At 33.5% G+C, this 24,295-nt stretch overlaps 1 protein-coding gene and 1 pseudogene across 2 annotated transcripts in view; both read right to left on the bottom strand.

The window, feature by feature from the left end:
- The window catches only part of HDAC9 (histone deacetylase 9), a 298,491-nt gene that overhangs the window by 220,816 nt on the left and 53,380 nt on the right, over positions 1 to 24,295 (bottom strand). The gene's annotated exons all lie outside the window — the stretch shown is intronic.
- Positions 4,037 to 4,708, bottom strand: LOC112479727 (annotated as a pseudogene).

Below are 24,295 nucleotides of genomic sequence, written 5' to 3'. Positions count from 1 at the left end.
GCAAACAAAATACAAATATTAAGAGCAAGTATGAAAATAAAATTGTATATGATTTCTATTAAATATTAGAAAAAACACTAAAGCATCTAGAAAAATGGAAAAAGAAAACAAAGGGATATAGCTAAACAACACAAAAAATTCACCTTCAGTAGTAAAAACATAAAAATTTTAAATCAAAATAAGGCATCATTTTCTAATTATTAAATATCATATATATGATTCATCTATATGCACATGTGCATATATAACGCCGCATTGTATAAGATAAGCATATAATCAAACAGACAATTATATGTTGCAGGTGGCACTACAATTGGTTTAAAACTTTTGAAAAACAATTTGGTGACATGTATCAGAAAGCATTAAAAATTTCTGTCATTTGGTTCAGGTTTGCCAACTCTAGGAATACACCTTAAGGAGATAATACAGAAGAAGAAACAGTTCAATGCCATATTGTTCACTGAAGCATTATTTTTTAATCGAAATAATCAACTACAAGGAAATGTCTAAGGAAAATATGTCACATCCATTTGGTGGAAGAACATGCAATCATTAAAAAAAGTTTACAGGAACATGAAAAATGTTATTACATGAAAAAAGTAATAAAAGTGACATATATCCTACAACTCTTTTAAATGAGCTAAACATAATTTAGTCAATATATATTCATTAAGAATGTTAAATTCTCAGGTGTAATTCTAGATTGGGTTCAGAAAACAAAAGGCAAAAATTCCAGCTCTCACAGAGCATATCATTTACTGGGGCTCTAACTACATTAGTCTCTGAATTCTAACAGCAAAGACTGGTGAAATACGGAGCAGAAGATGGTTGTATGAATAATTTTCCCCCTCTACTTTTCTATATTTTTTCCAAAGTGCAGCTAATGCTCTGACTACTACTGTAAGTAACTTAGATTTCCAGATTCCAGGTCGAGACCTACAAAGTTAAGTCCATGTGGACTTAAGAGATATTTTCAGAGTCAAGAAAGCCTAACAGAAATCCTGTCTATAGAAGTCAAGGCTGCAAATACTCAAGGAAATATTAATGTCCTTGCATATCATGTGAAGTGTGTGTGGGTGTGTGTATACAGTCCTGTGTGTGTGCCCATGAGTGGGGTGGGGATAAGGGCCTGCATCAGTCTTGGGTTGCTGATACCAGTTATTTTTCAATTTATTGATCAGAAGCTTATATTGATGGTAATGGCACTTTAATGAAAATGGTAAAACAATTTATTGATAAACCATAGTTTAGTGGACAACATCTTCTAAAACATTTGTTAAAGGAAGATATTAATTGAGCCAAGTTTGAAACTAAATGGAGGATGATGGCCTGTATGATCGCTGGTTGCAGCATCCAATTTAGAACTTTCAATCAAGATGTTGAAGTAACATGAGATTTTGAATATTAATTTATAGTTGGCATAATTCCAACCAAAAGCAATGGCTGTTAATGATATATTTCATTTTTACATTAAAAAGGCCAAAGTGAAACCTCCAGTTTTTATATGAAAATCCCAATAAACAAAAATCAGAAATTTAGCCCTGTAAAGACAAATGTAAAATTTCAAGAGACTCTGGAGTCTCTTCTTGCTGGTATTCTTATTATCTCTAAACTGTAAACAACCACCCCCTAAAAAAATTATCCCCCAAAAAAGATAAGGAAAAAATGTTCCAGAACTCTCCAAAATAGCTATTGTAAACCTCAAAGGGTAATTTGACTTCTTAACCCGCTATCCCAACAGAAATGATTTGTCTAACTGCTTGCCTTTGTTCAGAGACTAATCACTAAATTGTGAAAAATCACCCTCAACTTACAAAAACTGCTCTTGATTATAAATAATTGCCCAAGACTGAGAGAAAGCGGCAGGCAAGATCCCAGTCTTTCATCCAATTTATTCAGCAGCAATCCACATTCCATTTGTCTAGACTAAATATAGCACCGTTTATACAAGAAATCAATAGTGCTTGCAGAGAGGAGAGCAAAGGCATGAATATTTCATCAAACTCAGAGAGAAATGGCAATCAGCAAACTGATGGTTCTGCGTAGGTCATCTTTGGCCTGCTGGATTGGTGTCTGTTACTCGGACAATAGCTCATTTCTAGCTAATCGTAATCATATCATAGTCATTCTTTCTATTTTTAACATTAATTGCATTGTGGGTGACAAAGGCTCATCGTATACCAAAAGGAATGATGGTTTTTTCTTATATCTTCTGTGACAGGCTAATAAGCCTCCCCAGGAATAATAACAGTAACAACGCCCAATTTCAACAAGTTACAGTCCCTTTCATATCACAGAATGTGAAAGAAAAGGCATTGTCCACAGCTGCTGTATTATCATAATTAGAAATAATCAATTGAAAGGAAAAATTAACAAACAGTTTTAGCAGTGGAGAAATGGAATCATCCTTGTTCACAATATTTCGTGTCTAGGAACAACTGAACTCCTTACAAATTACTTGGAACAGGTGGCCAGTGATACATAGTTAGAAGAAAGTTGATGACAACATATATTAGTGTTAACATTGGTTATAAGTCATATTTTCTTAACAGATCTCAAGACCTCATAACTTTATCTGCACTTGATTTTAGCCAAAAGGCTGCAAAGTGATCTCAACTTTATTTGGACTTACCCAGTTTGTCTTAGATTTCAAATACATGCCAACATACGTTATGTGTATATTATTATCCTAACATCAAATGTCCATTCAGAATATTTCCACATTATATTTTAAGTAGTCTTAATGACCACCCTACGAAGTCATGTTCATTCTTTCTTTAGTGTCTTTCGAAATTATTCTTTGATTGTTATTCCTCCTTCTGTTTTATCAACTCACACACTTTTTTAGAAATAGTTTCTAGTTTTTAATGAATATAGAAATGAAAAATTCTCTTATCAAAATAAAAATCTCAGATCATACAGATGTTAATGACAATTACATTTATATAAGCAACATACACACCGGTTCAGTTGTAACTAAATTTCTGTGACAAAAAAACGTTGCAAAATAAATAAATAAATAAAAGTAAGAAAGAAAGAAAATAGAAGAAAAAAGAAAAGGAAAGAAACATTGGGAGGTAAAAATTTGTGACAAATGTTTTGCTTTTAAATACCAAGACCGTTAAAGAGTTAATTCAGAGTACTAAGGATAATCTAGTAGCCTTGGAATGTTCTTAATTCTTCACTTTAGATGCTGTTCTTGCTAGCATAGGTAAGTAGGAAGAATTTATCTGTGTTCAAAAGCAGCAATCTTTGGTTGTTACTTTATCAGCTGGATTACAAACAAAAAGCCATCCATTTTAAGAATGTTTTAAGTGAACAAACTTGCAAACCCCATAGATCAGTGGTCCCCCAATCTTTCTGGCACGAGGGACCGCTGCTTCTATGAGACTCTAATGCCTGAGTATCTGAGGTGGAGCTGAGGCGGTGATGCTAGTGCTGGGGAGCGGCTGCAAATATAGATGAAGCTTGGCTCACCAGCCTGCTGCTCACCTCCTGCTGTGCACCCTGGTTCCTAACGGGCCACGGACCGGTAAGGGTCCATGGCCTAGGGGTTGGGCACCCCTGCCATAGATGGAAAATATCTAAGAATGCACATTTTGACCATTTATGACTATCACAACTATGGCTGAATACTGCTCATGCTGCTCCTTTGAAATGAAATCTCAAAGCAGTATAGTGAAAAATACATGTTTTTCACACACACACACACACACACACACACACACACAACTGCCATAGGCACAATCTCACCACCAATTTGTGTCAATTTAGTTAAAAATTGAAACTTGAAAAAAATGCATACAAACTGGAACCATGTTTCACTGAGTTAATATCCATAGTTACAGCAGCTACAACTTGGGACATAGCATCACCAGTGCCTCCCAGAGCCGGTTGATATGAAAATTAAGTTCTTTATACCAAGGAAATGGTTGTCCACAACCACCGGCAAGAGGACATATGAACTACAATTTTTAGATCTGTGGAGAAACAAATGTTGCTCTGATCATCTGTTCAGCTTCTTCTGTTCTTTCTTTCATGCACAGAAATCTGTGAGAGTTTGGGCCTGTTGACTCTGCCCACTGGAAACGTCTGCCTGCTGTGCTGTTTTCTGCTTTCACATTGTCCAATTGACTAGTCACATTGATAGTTTAGAGTTCAGAAAAGAATGCGGAACAGCTGCCTCAGATACATGTCGTCAGGGCTTCCTCCAAGTGCAGCCTACAATAATAATTTAGGCTACATGGCAAATTCTATAGAACTTCATATAACACTTTGGCAGGAATAGACATCTTTCGCTCATCTTTTCACATTTGTTTCTTTACTGCAGCCTTTGCCAGATCAGGCTGGTTCTATTAAAGTACACCCACAAGTGTTCTAAGGATACCATGGTATCTCTGAAACTCTGCTCAATATCAAGGGGTAGACTGATGCTAGCTTGTCAGGGAGTGCCAGAGATATTATCATCTTTTTTCTGGTCTGTGTGGCCTTGTCCTGTTGTTTCTGTACCTTTAGGCTAAACCAAAATCAATAAGGAATAATAAAGTGACACTACCAATCAGGAAGTTATCTGTACTGTCTCTATTAAACGACTTGTATGTACATATGCAATTCCACTGATCATCTGGTTAGTTAACGTAAATGCAGTTTTCATTGTGAGCCAGAAATGGAAGAGGTCTTGGGGGTTGGGTGGAAGAAGATCTATCATAGTTTGTCCTAATCATACTACTTTAAGTGTGGCATGTCACTCCAACCTTGAAGAATCTTAAAGCTGGCTCTGGTACAGCCCTGGGGGGCTCCTGGCTTTCCCGATCCTCACTTCACTCTCCCTTCCTCATCATTGGTTATGTTGATTGCTGGAAAGAATTTTTCAGGTAGAATCCATAGGCTTTGGGGAATAAATAGAACTTAAGTCTTTTTTTTTTCCTTCAACTCCATGAAGTTGATGTAAATCCATCGAGACCACGTTGATATTTCCTCTTCTGAAATCTTGCACCTCCTTTTAACGTTGCCTGTTTTATCTTGTTCCTCTAGCCCTTTGCCTTAGTACTACACTGCAGCATAAGTTTTCAAGTATTACACCATCTCAAAAAAGTATCAGAGAGGGTTTAGCACTGTAAGCATCTAAAATAACATCGAAGTCCTTGTTTTTACAGTATTATCAGGCTGACATATTTTTCATTCACTCTTTATTTAGCAAATATTTGTACAGCCCTATTAAATATCAAAACAGTTTTTAGTCAGCAAGAGAAGTAAGGAACTACTTTCAAGGAACTCCTACTCTGATGCGAAAGATCAACCCATAAACCTATGTAGAAAATGTGACGCATTAAAGCAAGGATGTCAGAGCTGCAGAATCCCACCTGGGCTCTCTTCTAGTTTCTCTCCAGGACTCTCCATAGTGTTCTCTTCTATTCTCAAGACTTAATTTGCTTCCTATATGGTGACAATTATATCTCTTGCCTAAATATCTATTCCAAATGTATATAACTACTATTGGCCCTCTCCACTTAGCTGTCTTATATTGCTCTTTCTCCAGTATCTCTGGTGTCACTTATTGCAGCCAGAGGAGAACATGGAATATTTGACTCTTCTCTTTCCTGTTTATTATCCATATCTACTCAACAGAAATTGTCTTTTCTACTCTGACTATTATTCAAATATTTTTTTTGAAAATTACTCATATTCAAAAATTCTTTTAGATTCATCAAGATCCCTCCACTAGCACTCCTTGTTTTACTAAAGCAGTCCTCTGTCACTCTACTGGCTAAAACCCATCAGTGGAACCCCAATCTTTAACATGGCTGGCCTGTCCCTCTCTGCTGTGCTTTCTGCCCGTGTTTCTAGCCGCAATACCAGATACACTGACTTCACATGAGTCACACTGATCTTTTAGTTCCTTAAATACACCATGCTCTTCTATATCTCTGAGATTCTTTATATATGTTCTCTTCTTAAAATCCCCCCCATTTTTCTAGACTGCTTCTTACTTATTCTTCATATCTTAGGTAAAAATGACTTAATGTAGGATGCCTTTCTGAGTCTTACTGCATTTTCCTCTTACATTTTGCAATTCTTTTCATAACATTTATCCAGCTATCTCCCTTCACCATTATTCTAAGTTCCACAAGGGGAGGGACTATACTTTCAGTTCCTAGTATAGCATAAAAACATAGTAATGCCTTAATGCATACCTTGAATGAATGCAGGAATGAATACATGACATTTATAAGAATCATACAGAAATAAAATTAGAAACACATGTGCACATATGCATACACACATACTCAATTAAAATTCTAAAGCAATTATGTATTACATCTTTTTGACTGTTTGAATTTCAGATAACTATTACTTGACTGCTGAAGTTACTGGTAAGTGAATGAATTTCTGGCAATAGTGAATATATATGTGAAAAAAAAATCTCAAAAAAATTTCCACGTACAGTGTCATTTTACATTTCCAAGATCCCAATATACCTCTTAAAATGCAATGTGCTGAGAAGTGACAACCATCAAAATGGGGTAAGGGAGCACTGGGTAAAATGAAACTTACTCATCCATGCTGTTTGCCTCAGTAGGATCACCAAGAATAGGCCACAAGCCTGAATTATCTAAACAGTGAGGCCTAATTTATGAATGATTACCTCATGTTAGATTATTAGAAAATTAGACTAGAACAGGTAAATGTAAACTAAGAAGGTTTTTAATCTTCGATTTCAAAATGAAGAATTAAATTGCTAAATGTAAATACAAAAGAATAAATCCTTTTGAAGTCATTTAATCAAAATTATTTAACATTTAATCTAAAATAACCAATAATTGATTTTTTAAAAAATGCTAGAGCACTTTCTATTGAAGCCTTCATTGAAATGTGCAGGATCAATTCAGTCTTGCAAGGTACTTTTTTTTTTGAAAAAAATAAATTCATAAATTTAAATGGGCCTAACATCAAAAATGGAAAATGGGAAAACAGGTAATACAACTTCAGTTTGATGACAATGGTCTCCAAATTTCATGTTAGTAATATAAATATTCTTAGCTGATTTTACACTATTAATACTTATGATTACATCATCATGAAAGAAAAAGAGTTAATAAATTCTCAAACATGAAAAGTAGAATTTTTATAACAAGAATTATTTAAGTTGATTAGTACAGAAATACAATTCTCCCTCAAAGTGATTCTGTTCAAGTTATACATCTTTAGTTTCTTTAAAGTGCACTAATACATGGCATAAATGAAAAGAAAATAAATGCAAGAAGCAATCTGGGCTTTGATTTACTATTCTCTTACTTCCCAGGGGTCTGAACAGGAAACAAAAATAACCACAAATGAGTAAAATATCAGTAGGCCTTGAAATATCAACATTTAAGTTAAAGAAAGCTAACTTTTTAATCAAAGCCTTACTATTTTGATTTACTTAATTCAAATTCCCTCTCTGCAAATATGCTTTTGAATTAAGCAGTCATAACAAACCATAACACAAACATGAACTGCCAACTCATTTGTAATACCCACTTAGTTCTAAAGCACTGCAGTGTTTGCTAGTTCTTTACTATTTGAGAACGAAGTAAAAGCTTCATTGAGCTTCTTGCAGTATGGAAACAAAATCAAACCAATTAATGTGACTGCAAGGTAATAGGAGCTAAGAACCTAATCCACATTATTTTGTAATTTGAGATAAAAATTTAATCTTATATAATGATACCTGTAAATGAAACCTTCAGTAGATGTAAAACTTTAGTGTTTTAAAATAGGAAATATAGGTATTAATCTAAAAAATATTATTTATTTAGCTACATATAACACTCATGATCTGAGATCTAGAGCAAAATGACTTCTATAAGAACTGCACTAAATATGAGACAAACTGTCTCCTTTCCCATATATTTTTCTACAACTTATATTTCTTCCTGGTTATAGAAAAATACTAAATTATTACCATTCACAAATGACTAACAAAACTTTATTATCATTATGAAAACCTAATATTTGAGGCAGAGGATTCTCTTCTAACTCCAGAATCTTGTCCATAATCTGACAGGTAACATAAATTTAATAAATAAGTTTAAATTTAATGAATATTGATTAAATAAATGATTCTCAGCAGATGCCACTCTCTAATAAGGTTCTTTTTGACAAATTACACTTGTTTATTTAGAAAATTTTTTGTGTGTGTGCAAAGAATATGTTACCAGTCTTCTATCAGGAAATCTTGTTTTCAGAAGTATGTAACTGTGTTCTGTTTTGTTGGCGGGGGGCGGAGGGGTGTGGAGAGGGGAGCTTTAACTGGTTCTTGTGTGCTGCCAGCAAGAAACAATTATCTTTAACCAGTAAAAAATATTTCAATATTTTCTGAAAGTTTCAATGGTTAACATAGTTAAGACAATGGCATGCATGAAAAGGTTAGTTGGAAGAGAAAAGGAGCAGAAATGCCATGCACTATGCTTCTTTCCTTTTCCTCTTTGATTCAAAGCATGTCTTTTCATTCTCCACTCTCTAATCTTTAGTCCTGCGGAATGGGAATAAGACTTTAAACAACGCACATTTTTTCCCCCTAAGTTCGGATGAATCTTTATTACAAAACGAAAGTCTTAAAGTTCTTCTAATAGAAGACTGCATTGGCTTTTAAAAAAAAAAAAAAAAAAAAAAAAAAAAAAAAAATTCTTGAAACAGCTAGACATTTTCTTCAAATAAAACCTTATATAAATGTCTAATCACTATGTTGTACACTTGAAACTAAATATTGTATGTCAGCTGGAATTGAAAAATAAAAAAAAAAAATTACTAGAAAAAATAAAAACCCTTCTAAATAGTCCCAACGTACAAAACAAATAAGGAGGAACTTATGTCCCATCCACTCACTTGCTCTGTAGCCCTTCCCCTGGGAATTCGGATTCCATGGAATTCAGTTTGAAAATCACAGTTCTAACTGCATTATTTCTTTATTTGCCAAATTCAAATCTGAGGCAAATTACATTACTGCTCTTTTAAAGAACAATGCATTAATGTCTCGTGGAATTACGGAAATTTGGAGTTTTTGAATTGAAAATCATTAATAGAGTTTCACTTCATACATACAATTTGGTGGGAAAAGTTAAATGTTAAAAAATAAAAATTCATCCAACATTGTATAATTTCAAACCTAGCCAGACAAATGCATTGGCACCTGCGTTTATGTTATTGCCACATGGTGGCACCACTTTTTGTTCATAAGTAGAAATTTCCACTATCCTTTGTCAGGAAGAGCTTTGGGTATGTGAGTTTTAAAATAATTATGCAAGCTTGGAATTATGCAAATTTTTCAGGGCTTGAGCATTCAAATAAAATGTGACTTTCCTATGCCAATTCTAAATTTGGCTTTCTAAACCTGGGTAAGAACAAAGACTAAAACCATAATGTTGGTCGGTAGGGAGAGTTGTTTTCTTTTAAAGTATGGAATCAATACCGATACGATACTTATGTGTCAAACACTGTCCTGAATGCTTTATAAAATAAATATTAATTCATTTATTCTTCTTTACAACAGCACGAGGTTGTACTCTCTGGTAACCTATGAGGTAGACATGATTATGATTCTCATTCACAGATGAGGAAAATGGAGGCCACAGAGGAAACTGGCTAAGGTCATAAAGCTACTGAGTGGCACGACAAGAATTAGAACACACACCACTCAGCTCCAGAATCCATGATGTTAGCCACTCCACTCTTATTCTTCTTGAGTTCCACACAATAGGTATGCAATTTAATTTCTACGCAGTGCATGTTGGAGTATGCCTTGATATAAATGTGACTGAAAAGCTTTTGTTAAAATATTACACATTTTTATTTTTAGAGGTAACGAGAAGCTTTTACTTGTAATTGCCAATATATACCACAGAGAGATGTATAATGGAATGCATTTCTGGATATTTTGAGACATTTGTATATTTTTAGGTGAGTTCAAAGCATCTTTCTTAACATGTATGTTTTAATGCCCTTTTAAAAAACCATTTTCTATTTTGGAATTTTAAATTTGGAATTTTACTTTTTTCTTTTAGCTACAGAAAATTCTGCAGTGTCTAGACAATTCTTTAAAATCATCTTACTCTCTAATCTGAATCTATTAACTCACAGGTAAAGATTGTCTAGTAATGAAGTCATCATTAGCACCTGATTAACTATATCCCATTGGGCTGTCTCAGAGGTAGGGAGCCTGAATCATAATTAACTGTAAACAGTGTTAATGAGGTTTGAATGTATTATTGTTCATAAATTTTTAGATTATTTTTTTAATTGAAGAAAGGAAGTAGTAACAAAAAGAAAGAAGCAGCTGTTTTTTGACAATATGAGAAAAGATTTGATAGGACAGACTGTGGTGGTTCATTATTATTATTTTTTTATTTCAGAGCTTTTATCTTTTTCTTGTTCATGATTCCCTGTGCATTGTGAAAGATGATAACTAGTCATTAAGGCAAAAAGTATTAGGTAAGTGGTAGGGTCTACCTCAAAGAAGAGCCTGAAGTAGTTGGAAAAATCAAAATTTTTAAAATATATAAATAAATAGAAATCAATTTGTCTATATCTGTGCATTAATTACAGTCATAATTTGGCATAAGAAAATGTAATAATTTTTCTCGGTGGCTTCTCTTTAATTAGGCTGTCATTAAAATTTCTATTTCTGGTAGAACTCATAGTATCTGTTTATAGAAATAGCCTGTATTCAGAGAACTGTCAGCATTACAGAACGCTTCTCAATATTTTAAGCATAGCTTTGAGATGATCAGGCTATAATTTGAAGCAGTACAACTTGTACAAACAAAAGTAATAATAAGTTATTTAAAGTATTAAAAGTGAACTGAACTCAGTAGAACAGGGATTAGCAGACTGTGGCTCTTGGGCCAAATCCAGCCTCTCCTGTTTTTTTACCACTTGCTACCTAAGAATGATTTTCACATTCTTAAATGGTTAAAAAAAATAAAAAGAAAAAATGTTTCGTGACATGTGAAAGTTATATGAAATTCAAATTTCAATGTTCATAATGTTTTATTGGAATACTATATTGTCCATGGCTGCTTTTGCGCTAGTGTTGAGCGTGACAGAGACAATGCGGCCTGCAAAGCCTAAAATATTTACTATCTGCCCTGACAGAAAAAGTCTGCCAAACCCTGCTGCAGAGAACCTATGACTAATTTGTTTCTCACACAGTAGTTTTTCCCTGTGATAATAAAATTTCCAACCCACCTCTCTACTCTCTACCCTACTGGTTTTATGTATAAAGTTAAAAATCATCACAATTTATTTCAGCTGCGATAAAACATAATTAAGAAGCAGATTATGCTGACAAAGAAAACACCACGTAAAAGGAGCTCTAAGTATTTTCACTAGATTGATAATATTAGACTTTGTTATTAGCTCTTAGCATTAACACCGTTAACTGGAAAACAAAAATATAAATAAGAATGATGGCATTTTTAAGTGACTAATATATGCTGAGCACTGGATGCCACTTTTTGCATGGATTTCTTTCATTTAATACAATAGCCTTATCATTATTCCCATTTTACATGTGAGGACAAGGTGCACCAGACAGGTTAGTGTTAATTTTTCCAAGGTCACATATACAACATCTTTTTTTAAGTGCTACTTTTTTATCTTGCTTACTTAAAATCACAGTAAATATTAATTTAGAATGATGATCAATGAGAGTCACTGTATCCTATTCCACACTAAGAGATTCAGGTGGGTTCTCCTTCTAATTTCTTTCTCATGAGGAGGAGATAAAATACCTTGCATGAAGCTAGATGTAGAACAAATATTTGTTCAATCGAAGTTTCTTTTAGTAAAATAAAGACTTGTCCTATCTGTGTATAACTGCTTATAATTCCATATATATTTTATATATAAGCAGATTTATATATAAATAATAAATTATGTATAAACAATATAATATGTACACTCAAAAGGCCAGTACATCTTATGGAAATCAACATTTGAATGAGTTTAGAAAAGGAATGTTTAGAAATTACAGGCTATTGTATTTACTTGACATTAAAATTTCTGTTAATAATGTGTGGGTTGATTTAGTTCATACTGAATATTTTAAAACCTTGAGGTTTTCAAGAAACATCACTTGTACCTCAAAGCTACAATAATACAACTACAAGGTTGGCTATTATACCCTAGTGATAGATCTGTAGCCAAACCACTAAATATATGTGGTGCCTCATATGAAATAGCCCTAGTAGTTAGGCATTGTGAGGGAAAGATAAAAAAAAAACTTATGGAAAAAAATAGTTACCCAAATGTTCTTCCAGATATTAATGTAATTTTAAATTAATGTAACCCAAGATCATAGGAAATACACTGCTAATCATAGAGCTTAGCAAAGCCATTCTGAATCCCAATGGTTTCGATTTTATTTTCCACAGAATTCATAATATAACTTAGATCAGACCAGTAAAGGAGATTCAGCAGCTTGAGAACACATTTGTTATACCAAATTTTTAAGTTCTAGTTTTTAAAAAAAAAAAAATGCTTTAAATCAATGGTTTGGAATTCGTAATCCTCAAAATAAAAAGTAAATATTATGTTAGTTAAAAGAAATAGGAGAGAACAACAACAAAAAAAAAACATGCAATTTTTCTTTATACTAAAATAAATGCACTTGTACAGGGGTTATTCAGGTTTCTTCTCTCTGCCCAGATAGGCGGAAGGGCAAAGTGCTAGAACCCACTGTGATTCCTTAGGTCAGTAAGGAAATTCAGCCTGCCACATTAGGCATGTTTCTGTTAGACTGCTGTAGGCCATTCAATTGGGTTTATTCCTGTCAAGGTAAATTTGGCAAGATGCAGGATTTAGTCAAATCCAAGGTTCAGAAATTTCTGGGCATGTCTGGAGAGCAGGTGGTGCCTGCACAGCAGATGTCTATTTGCATAAATGACTAAGGCACCTCTTAAGAAAAACTTATCTCCAGCAAAGAGGAAGCCAGGCCTGACACACTTGACCTGATAACTAAGTCTCAGGGCCTGAGGGCTTTTGATTCTGAATACAGTGAATCCCTCCTCCATCCAATCTCACCTCCAGATCCCAGGGTACGGACCTAGTTTCTACCTTCTACAGTGTACTGAAAATGCTTTCACCAAGCTCATCAGTAGTGTCATATTGTTAAAACCAAGTCTTGGTCTTACTTCCTTCTTTTAATCATGGGACACAGGTGTTTCAGAAAATAAATGAACAAATTAATCTATCGATCCATCTTTTTTTCAGTCACTGGCTAAAGCCCAATATCCTGCTAAAGGATAGAAGCAGAACATGACAGAAAGAAAACTGAGTCCCCGGTCATAATTTGGATCACTCCACCTCTGTGGGCCTTGGGTGCCTCATGCACAAAAATAATCAAATGAAGAGGCTGAAGTAATGATTCCTAAAGCTCTTCTTGTACCAAGGCTATTTTCTCCCCACCCCGAAATTACATATTAGTCTCTATCAGGAAGTCTATATCATGAGAGAGGCAACTACTGTTGGCCTCTTTGGGTAAATCAATAACCAACAGAGCAGTTTTTGAACATAGAAAAAGAAAGAGGAAAGAGAGGGACTCCTAGCAAATAGGGGAAAATGACAAAATAGAAACTAGGAACTACTTTAGAGAAGGTTTATCAAATTAAAAATTATCCTGAAGCAGGCTTTGTCTTAGATAAAAACCTCAAGTATAGCCGAAATTGTTTTATTCCTTTAACTGTGTCATTTGGAAACTTCTCCTCAAATTTTCCACTGTAAATGGCAAAACAGTACTTTCCATGTTCTGTTTCATTGAAAATGTATCTTTTTGTGCAAGTTGTTTCTCAGTGGGGTGTAACGAATGACAATATCTACATGTTGTAATTCATTACTTATGAAAATAAGGATAAACATTTTCCTCCCTTACAAAGCACTACTATAGAGCAATACAATACCCAGTTTGAGAAAAATCAGAAATATTATTCTGATCCCATGAAATGTGATAGATATTCAAAAACACCCACATTGCTTAATAAAGTAACATAAAATTGCCAGTAATTAGAAACAAGAAAACCAACTAAAGTTGAACAAAGTAAAACTGGAAAAAAACAATCTGCAATTTAAGTACCTTAGAATTCTTTTTTTCATAACATAACATTACTTGCAAAGGTTTATATGAGTAAAATTAAAGCCACAACAGCAATTTATTTTTATTATTTCAGTGCATTTAGATATAATATAAACTGAACCTTTTTTTTTTTTGTCTTAAAAAATTTCTTCCACCTGCTTTTTATTTTCTACAGAAGTGCCCTATACTGTCCAAAGCATTTGGTCCTTTTCAGTAGCTAAAGAACTCTTCCCCTACCCCCATCCTCTTTAGTTTGGCTTCAAGTCAATGCTGTTTTTCTCATTCCAACTGTTTTGGACATATGCCGGCCCAACCAACAATGGTAAACACAGCAAGCTGTCTCTGATATGGTGCTGATTAAGTCATCTTGTGAACAAGCGTAGTTTGGATGTTAAGATGCTAAGAAAAATATTATTTGCGGAAATTCTTCCTTTGAAAAATATTTGGATTCTTGATTTTAAATTATATGATAAACGTGATACCTTAAAAAATACGTTCATTGAGTATTGGCCTAGGAATTTGAGATACAAAGAAAACTAAGACATAGTCCTTATATTCATGCATTTTGCAGTTCAAAAAAAAATAAGAAGCAAAGGGAACAGTGGAGCCCAAAGATGAGCTTAAAAATAAATTTCTAGAGAATGTCACTTGCTATGTCTTGCAGGAAAAAAGGGTATGATATTGAAATTATAAATACTATGAATTGCATTTTAATATCCCATTAATAAAATATTAGTACAAAAGTAGTATCTTAACCAAAAGAATTAGAGAGACCCAAGGAACATAAGCATGTGGTACAAAATAATTGGAAGGGATATAAATATTATAGTGCACCTAATTGTTATTCAGAGTGAAAAAATTATTTTAAAAAATTGGCATCTTAAATTCTGCTTTTGTACATTAGAATTGAGCATTTTTCACTTAGCTTCGATTACTATATGCCAGCTTCCCCTCATTATGCAAATAGAATAGATAAAATCAAATTGTAAAATAAAGCCAGAAATACAATTCTTTAAAAATACATATATACTTGGAAGTTGAAGAGGGATATGCAAGTCAAAAAAAGGACCACCTCAAACTTGAGAACACTGTAACATTTCATTTATTTACCACCAAGTTAATACTATTCATAATTTGACATAAGGCTAGATAGATTAATTTATAATCATGAGCAATTTTTTTTCAGTTATATTCTTATAACTTAATTCTGTTTTCTTATTTCTAAACTATGTGGGCCCTGTAAATAGAAAGATGAGCAGTAATAGCTAGTTGTTATCAAAAGATTTACAATCTAAGTAGGGTGGGAATCTGAAGAAAGAGATGATTAGAAAATATAAGAAAGTTTAGAATATCATAAAGGCTATATACTATTCAAATAAATAATTAGCAGTGTTGACAAGTGACAATTTTTGACAGTTTTCTCTATGAAAGATACTGTGTTAAGCACCTTAAATACATTATGAAATCACAGAAATAGGAAAAATTAATTCTTTCTTAAGAAAGACTTCTGAGTATAAGACATTAAAGGCTAGAGGATGGGGAAACGGCTAAAAAGCTAACAGCAACAGCAAAAGAAGACAATGAAAAGATAACCATTGAATAATTAGGGCTAGCAAACACAGGTAGAATAAAAAGAAAGGGATGAATTTAAGAGACATCTTCAAGGATTTGAAGACCAATTGCATGAAACAGTAGGAATTCTTTTAAAAAAACCACTGATATGGATTATAGTAGCACTTTGAACTACTTTATTAATTTTAAAATTGGGAGCAAAAGAACATACAATTTTTTTTCTTAAAGAGGCAAAATCTTTTGACAGCAAAAATGGGAGCATATAAATAGCAATTAACTATTTTATTAGTCATCACAAAAGTTTTCTAAATGTAGAAACCACAATATATTTAGAAATCCTTGGAAACTTTTGATCAGTAAATACAATCCGATTAAGAAAAATGTCAATATAACATGACCTACACCAAAAAAAAAAAAAAAGAATAACATTCTTAGGCATAAATTAAAAAAACAACTGTATGACACTTGTACAGTGAAATTATAAATCATTTTGGGAAGATATTATAGGAGAGCTAAATAAATGGAAATGCACTTCATGTTCACAGATACTCCCCAAACTGATCCACAGATTCATTATAATCCCTATCAAATAAGTAGTTTTGTTTGGTGTGTTTGTTTTGCAGAAATTGACAAGCTAATCTTAAAATTCATATGGAAACGGAAGGGACCCAAAATAGACAATACAATCCTGAAAAGAAAAAACAATATGGAGGACTCACATTTCCTGATCTCAAAACTACAAAACTACAATAATCAAGGCAGGGAAGTACTGGCATAAGGATGGACACATAGGTCAATGAAATAGAACCAAGTCTAGAAACAAAGCCTCACATTTATGGTCAATTGTTTTTTGACAAGAGTATTAAGACAATTCAACAGTGGAAAGAATAGTCTTTTCGACAAATGATGCTAGGACAGATAACTAAATATCTAGATGCAAAAATGAAGTTAGAACCCTACCTTCCACCACACACAAAAAAATTAACTTAAAATCGGTCACAGACATAAATGTAGAATTAAAACTATAAAACTCTTAGAAGACAACATGGGAGTAAATCTTTGTAACCCTGGAACAGGCAATGGTTTGTAAGATAAAATCAAAAGCGCAAGTGACGAAGAAAAACAGAAAAATTTGTCTACATCAAAATTAAAACTTTTATAAAAGCTGAAAATGATATCTATTCACAGAATGAAAGAAAATATTTACAAATCATATGTATGATAAGGGTCTAGTATCCAGAATATATAAAAGTGTCAGAATCTAAACTCAACAACAAAAATACAAACAACTCACTTAAAAAATAGGAAAAGGACTGAAAAAGACATTTCTTCAAAAAAGATAAACAAATGGCCAATAAGCACTTGAAAAGATACTCAACATCATTAGTCTTCAGGGCAATGTGAATCAAAACCACAATGAAATATCTCTTCACACCCACTAAGATGGCTTTAATCAAAAAGACATTATAACAAGTGCTGACCAACAGTTATGACCCAGCCATTCCACTCAGGTATATACAAAACTAATGAAAATCACATCCACACAAAGACTTGTACATAAATGTTCATATCCTGTTATGTATTCTCTATTCAAGTAAATCAATAATCAAAATAAATACATAGGAAAATACATGATTTGGGTCATCCTGGCCCCTTAGAAGTATCTAAGCTTATATTTAGGTAGTGCAACCAGCATTACTGCCTCTAACAAGTGAATACTAAACAAATAGACCTTAGAATGTGTCATTTGAATTAAAAAGTATCTCTTAGATTGTATTAAAGTTAAAAAAAATTACATTCTCAAAGCTGTTTCTAAATAGTTGTCTAGGAAAACAGGTGTCACCTACTTTCATATTCTAGACCGCCCATGCAGGTGGCAAAGAAATAAATTGAAAAACTACATGGGGACCCTTGGCTCTTCAACATTCAAAAGTAAAAATGAGTTGCAGTATAACTGGCCAAGGATTTGGAGGATATGGAGAATTTCTTGAGGGACAGCGTCCACGTATTCTCCATCCCCGCCGCCTCCTCCTTAGGGATGGAACGCTTTCTTGTCCCTCACCTTAAGATCAGTGTGAGGGGCTTCAAAGACACACGTGGAGAACTTGATAAGTTTCCTGAAGCTTTGGAGACTAAGTACACTGGTTTCTGACTCAAGTCTGAGAAGTCTAAAGGATTGAAAGCCAAGGCTGAGTAGATCATTGGATCCACTGGGGAGAAGGGGATGCATCCAGTAAGCAGGCCTCAGGTGTGCGTGAATTGTGAAACCCAGAGATGGGCAGGGGAAGAAAGAGAATGATGAGACCAACCTGGGCTGTGTTAGAATCTGCCCGTGAGCGACACCTAATTGGTCAAGGAAACTTTAGCAGAGGGATACAGGTTGATGCCCAAAGTGTGAAGGAGTAGTTATACTTGGCCAATTGGGGACTATTTCATTTAGCTCAGGGAACCATGGGTGCGTGAACCCTAATAAGTACCCCCAACAGAAAGAGCCAGCCTTTAACTATTTGTCCAAGGCAGCACACGGGAAAATCCAATACATAATACCTTTCCTGCCTACTTACCTCTCCTCACTGCTCCCCAACTTTACACTTTCACCAAACTGGCAGAAGAGGGATAGAAGCCAAAATCTGGGGGAAAACAGGGAAGCCAAATCCACCTTTCTTTCCTATTTCAGGCTTATCCATGAGGCTGACCTGAGCTGAGAAACATTTACTTTGAATAAAGTTTGATTGTTATATTGATAATGATTGAATTTAGAGTTAAAGTACCCTGAGGACTTTTAATTATCTAAAAGTGACCAGAAAAGTCATGAGACCTATAGTTCATCCTCAGTATTGGGTCAGACTTCTTCTTCAGTACTAGTTTGAATGGTCAGAGAGGAAAGAAATTCAAGTTGGTTTTCTATTAGCACCCTACACATCCCACATGTTTAATATAAAAGTTACAATAGTTATGAGAAAAACAAATTAGCCCAAAAGAGGGACTAAATCTACATGTGATCTCGATGTTATCAGAACCAAGTATTAGTGTGTTAAGCAAGGCACAATCTCAGTCTCCACATCTGTAGAGTATGGTGTATAGATTTAAGGGGTTAGTTCTGAAATTCAGTCTTGAAATGAGCCCTGATATATAGCTCTTAGACGATGGCAGAACAAAATTCTCAGGATGTCATTCTTGTCACCTTTTATCCCTTGTATCTCTCCAGTTCCTTTACTTATCATGGCTTATGGCAGAAACACCAGTAATTGGAAATACACTACACTTAGAAATAAATTATATGTTTGTTTATTTTTAGTAATAGAAAAATGAGTGCGTTTTCTGAGGATTCTGAAAATGAAATATGTAAAACCTGAGAATAATAATAATTAATGATTGTGTAAGAAAAGAATACTAATTACATGAAATTCTATATGGTAAAGATTGTATCCAGTAATTTTGGTTTATTGTGAAAAAAATGCTTTTGGTATCTGGGGGCTGAAGTTCAACAAATATAAGAATATTCTTTAAACAGCTTTTAAACATGTTTAAAGTGTTTGTGCCTGTTTATTCTAGGTCTCACATATTGTTAAAATTCTCGTAATGCTAGATTCTTTCACATTTAGCAGGTGGTAGGCACACTCTTAAAAATAAAAATGCAAGTTAATGCTGAAACATAATGAAATATTTGTTAAATGCATAATATGCCAAAAGCCTATTATAAACATAATTTGCATGTAAGCAAATAAAATTTGATCATTTTATTTTACATTATAAAAGTAATGATATGTTCATGGCAAAACATCAACAGGACAAAGAATAAAATATGTCAAAATTCCTCTTTCTCACTCCTTACCTCCCACCAGCACTCCCAGAAGAATGACTTACTAACAGTTTCTCGTGTGTTCTTCACAAGGTCTATCTTTCATGAAATTTTATGTTTCTGTCTCTATGTTACAAACAAAAACAGGTAACATTGCTAAAATGAACATGCAGAAGAATTATATATTTATTTTCACTTTTGATAAAGAAAACTTAGTAAGAGATGACTAAAATACACCAGAAGGATTTAGGTTAGATGCAGAGAAAACCTCACCATCCTGCCACTGCTTTAAAGTTCTCAAAACCCTAGGATAAAACACTGAAAGTGTTTGCAGAATCGCCTTTGACCTACATCTGCTTTTTAAATTTTGTCAATATCACATGGAGAATAGATCTAGAATGTTGAACTAATAGGACTCCAAAATAGCTTCTTCTGGGTTTAAAAATAACCATAATCATACTATTCCTAAAGTAGCTGGGAATTTGAACACAGAATATTCCACCTTGAAAGTAAAATGTTAATGAGATCCATTAAAAATTCTTCTTGAATGTATTGGATTCCCTAATTTTCTACTATTACCTAGTAGATTTTTCTCATTAAAAGATATTTGAAAGCCCTCTGAATAAACAGTAATAGTTATAGCTTTCTAAATCTACCTTATGAGAAGTAAAGTTGGTTAAGCAAAAAAGAAATCAAACAGTACGCATTTGATTTATTTAATTACTTCACAGAAAGATTTGTCACATTACCCCTAAAATCAATCTTTATGAGGTAGAATCCATTTAGTCTTCTGCTGAATTATGTAACATTACCAACAATTTAACAAACACACGAAAATGTGTGGGGAAACACTGAGAAACAGAAATTTTATTGAGTTAAATATTAAGATAAGTGACAGTAAATTTTAAAATATTCAAGTTACTTCCAGAGGAACATTTTTCCATATGTGGAATTTGGCTGCTGACTTCAACAGTGGAATGAGACAGAAATCAGGGAACCTAATTAAAGAGCCGAAAGAACATCTGGAAATTCAGTAAATATTACTTAGATAGTAAAGATGCTTTGGACTTTTAATCACATATGATATTGCTGTCATAAAAGAATTTAACCTTCTTCTAACTTTTGGCCAATAGATAAGACAACAGTTAATTTTAAGTATATCTCGTCTTACAGTTCTTACTTCTGAATTTCTAAGACCTAAGTCTATGTATTATGCATAATTGTTGACTGAATGATTTAATAAAAAGTAATATTAAGGAAACTACCTTTACACTGAATTTATACAAATTTTTATAATCATTTTTGTCTACGAAAAATTTGTAGAATCTTACTGAATCTTTACAGAAGACATAATATAATCCCCTCCTAACATGTATTTCTAGCATGGTGTTGCTTTTATTTAAATACAGTAACGAGTTCAACTATAAATTTTTTGAACTGAGACAGTAACCTAACACTTTTAAAACATACTAGAGCTCTTCTAATAGAATTTCTGCTGGTATCTATTTTCTCCAAATAAAAACTATTATATACTATTTATAGAAAAATAAAAAATACAAGAAAATAAAGAAAAACTTCAGGATTTTACCATGTAGAAACACTAACTATGAGACCCTTTTTAGAGAACATACATAATAAAACTAAACCATGTAAAAAATTCTTCATCCTGCTCTTTTCACTAATTATGATAGAAATATTTCATCATGCTATTAAAACATCTCATAAATGCTGTTTTTGAATGTAATAAAATTATCTAGAATATAGACCAATAATAATTAATTTAACAATTATGTAACTGTTGCTCTTTAATTGTTTATAATTTCTGTTTTTAAAAAATATCCTGTATTATTACACCTGTGTATGGGTATTATAAAAAGTTAGAAAAAAATGAAAATCAGAAAAAAATAAAAATCAATTCCCAACACACAGAGGTCACTATGGTTAAGATCTTAATATACATACTGCTGGACCTTTTGTGTATACAGTAGTTCCCCCTTATCTGCAGTTCTCATTTCTGAGATTTCAGTTACCCTCGGTCAAAGGCAGTCCAAAAATATTAAATGAAAAATTCCAGAAATGAACGATTCATACATTTTAAGTTGTGTGCCATTCTGAGTATTGTGAAGAAATCTCATGCCCTTCCACTCCATCTTGCTCTATCTTGCCTGGGATATGAATCGCCCCTTTGCCTAGTATATCCACGTTGTGTATGCTCCTTCTCCATTAGTCACTTAGTAGCTGTCTTGGTTATCACAGTGCTCGCATTCAAGTAACCCTTATTTTACTTAATAATGACCCCGAAGCATAAGAGTAATGAGGCTAACAGTTTGAATATGCCAAAAAGAAGCCATAAAGTGCTTGCTATGTATCATCAGGTCAACATTAGCCTGACACTATGTCACAATGCCTATGTCATCCTAAGAACTGTGGGTATAGCATAGTAAGATACGTTGAAAGAAAGAGACCACATTCATATAACTTTTGTAATATTATATTGTTATAATTGTTCTATTATTAGTTATTGTTGTTAATCTCTCTCTATGCCTAGTTTATAAGTTAAGCTTTATCACAAGTATGAATACATAGAAAAAAACAGTGTGTGGTACTATCCTTGGTTTCAGGTATCCACCGGGGGTTTTGGAAGTACACTTCGGCAATAAGGGGAGAGTCCCCTACTGTATACATATCTGTGTGTATAGATTTGTGCATGTATATTATGCTAAAATGAGATAATATACTCATATTATTTTGTAGCTATATTATTTTTCTGGGTTCACGATTTCATCTCAAAGGCAGATCACAGGCACACTTAATTCTCCCAAATTATCCTTTAGAATTTGTTTGTTGAAAATTAGCAAAGTCTCATTTTTATTACCTAGACTTGTTGAAGACATTCCAGTATTTTGCTCTTAGTAACAGTGCTGAAATGGAGACTTTTGTGCATAAGGCTTTTTCTATAATTAGACTTGTTTCCTTAGGAGAGGTTCCCAGAAATGGAATTAATGAATTGAATGCCATGAACTTGTAAATCTCTTGATACCTACTGCCAAATGACTTTCCAAAAGCATTGTACCAAAATACATTTCCAACAGCAGGGCATGAGAATTTTCTTAAAATGAGCATAGTTAAACATTAAAAGAGACTTTTGAACGTAATTTTAATTTCATGTCAAGAAACACTAAAACTATACAACTGTATGTGCTTTCATCATTTATCTGCCAAGTTCAAGTCAGTTTATTAAACATGTACTACACAGGTAGAATTTAAGTAAGAAAGAAAGATCTACAGCACAGTTTCTGCCAATAATAAGCCTACAATTTATTGAGCAAGTGATTCATAACAGATGATGTCAATTTAATAATGACAAAGATATACCAAAGGATATGGAAGAACAAAGATAGGAATCATCCAACACAGTCTGAAAAAAGAGCAAGTTAATGAAGGCTTCTTGGAAGCTATAACAATGCAGTTTTGATGACTAAATAGGAGATAGCCAGGGGAATAAAAAGTAGGGAGAAAAAAAGAAGATAATCAAAGCAGAAGGATCAGCATGAAATTCACGAGTAATCTGTAATGTAACTTGGTATAAATAGGGGCAACTGCTCCTTCCTGTTTTCCTATCTTTTCTCAGCATTTATGGTATGTGTCATTCCTTAATATAGTTTCAACAAGAGAGTTCTATAATCACTTCCTATCCATGTAAAGTGTACTTCTGTCCTTCCAACTGTTCTCAGGAGGAAAGGGTATAGTTAACAGCCTCTTTAGGAGACATTTGATAAATATATGAATATATATTTTCATTGTCATAATAACTAATGATACTACTGACATTCATTGGTCAGGAGCCAGGGAAGCCTAACCTCCAGGAATGTGCTGAACGTTCCCACACAACAAAGAACCGTCCTGTCTAAAATGCTGGTAGTCCCCTTTCCCCTCTTCTTAAGAAATACTGAGCCAGACTGTAAGTTCCTTGAAGAAGAAGGTGGTATTTTGCACATCTGTTACCTTCGTCATAGCTAGAATGCATGGATGCTAGACAGGTAAGAAACACACATTGGATATCTATCTCTTTGACAGATTAAAATGAAAATTAGTAAAATTTCAAAAATAAGTAAAATGTTCAAAGCACTTCTCTAACAGTCTTATTATTTACTTTACTACATACCATGCATCACCATGAGGGGCATTATGAGAAAATGATGAGGCTATAAACTGCCAGCTTGTGAAATAAAATCAGTGGCCCCACCTATCTAATTGTTTACATTAGCAGAGAAAGCAAATCAGCTTTAATTCCCTCTATCATTTGCAATGGGCTGAAAAAATTTCTAGAGACATTCAAGATCTGTGCAAACTTATTTTTAAATAATTGTGGCTCTAATCTCCTACCAATGGTCATCTGGCATTGAAGCATAATCCGAAGCTTAAGACTTAACACATTATGGAAAGTGCAGAATAAAATGATAAATTCAGACAAGTACAGTTTGTTCTTAATTGTTTTATTGGACTTTCTTAAGTCTGCAGCATGTATTACCTTTAAAAGTTTCTTCTTAAAACAAAATTGCCATCATTTATTTTTTACTAAATCTTTACACACCATTAAAACCCAGTCATTTAGTCTTTAAGACAACCATATCGATCTCGGGGAAAAAACACCCTAAAACACAGGGTTCTTAAGACTTTTATTTTACAATAAAACAGGCCACAGGCAAATAAACACAGTTCTGAGTTAAAAGTGGCAGGAGCATTAGGTTTCAGAATTATCGTAAAACAGGAAGGTTGTGAGGGTGTAATATAGGATGAAAGCAGCCTCC

The sequence above is a fragment of the Pteropus alecto genome, unplaced genomic scaffold (genome assembly GCF_000325575.1).
Source record: "Pteropus alecto unplaced genomic scaffold, ASM32557v1 scaffold21, whole genome shotgun sequence".
In the NCBI taxonomy this organism is placed as follows: domain Eukaryota; kingdom Metazoa; phylum Chordata; class Mammalia; order Chiroptera; family Pteropodidae; genus Pteropus; species Pteropus alecto.
Note: the sequence above shows the minus strand (reverse complement) of the source record. Positions and strands in the feature narration are given on the sequence as shown.